We start from the raw sequence: 757 nt of genomic DNA, 5'->3' as shown, positions 1-757 counted from the left end.
TGTGGGGGATATGTCAAATACACAGATAAATATATCAGTAATGCGTATATTAAATGTGGAGCCATACATATCTCATAAGATATTTTTCGTCAATGCATTGTTGAAACAAATGGCTGAGACAAATCTAAAAATGAAATACAACTGAAAATAACATTTATACAGAGACTTAAAGCTATTATAGAAAATAAGACATCTATAGGGAAACTTAAAGGTATTCCGACTCAAAAGACGGAACATATAACGTAGCATGGGAAGCAGAATTAATTATTTTTTCTCCTAAAGAAAACTTCAATATTTTTGCTTTTACGGCTTTCCTACAGTGCAGCAAATATTCATTGTCATTTACATTGATATGAATATTGGTTTCAAATTTTGCCATAAGCTCAGCAATTTGGCGGGGGAGGGGCTAGTAGTTTATATCGACCCCAGTATGCAACTGATACTTATTTTATCGACCCCGAAATGATGGAAGGCAAAGTTGACTTCAGAGGAATTTTGAACTCAGAACGTAAAGTCGGACGAAATGCCGCTAAGCATTTTGCCCGATGTGCCAACAGTTCTGCTAGTTCGCCGCCTTAACATTTATATAGATATTGCTTTAATACAAAACTGTCATAGACTTCTTTCGTTGTCTATACCGAAATTTATAGCTTGTTTACTAATCCATCCGTACCATCCATTTTCTCCGCTCACTATTAGGACGGTCGTGGGACTAGAGTCCTCAGATTCCTCCTCCATAAGATCAAATTAAGAGCAA

This window comes from Octopus bimaculoides, chromosome 2 (genome assembly GCF_001194135.2).
Source record: "Octopus bimaculoides isolate UCB-OBI-ISO-001 chromosome 2, ASM119413v2, whole genome shotgun sequence".
Classification (NCBI taxonomy): Eukaryota; Metazoa; Mollusca; class Cephalopoda; order Octopoda; family Octopodidae; genus Octopus; species Octopus bimaculoides.
The sequence above is the reverse complement of the archived record's forward strand: the minus strand, read 5'-3'. Positions refer to the sequence as shown.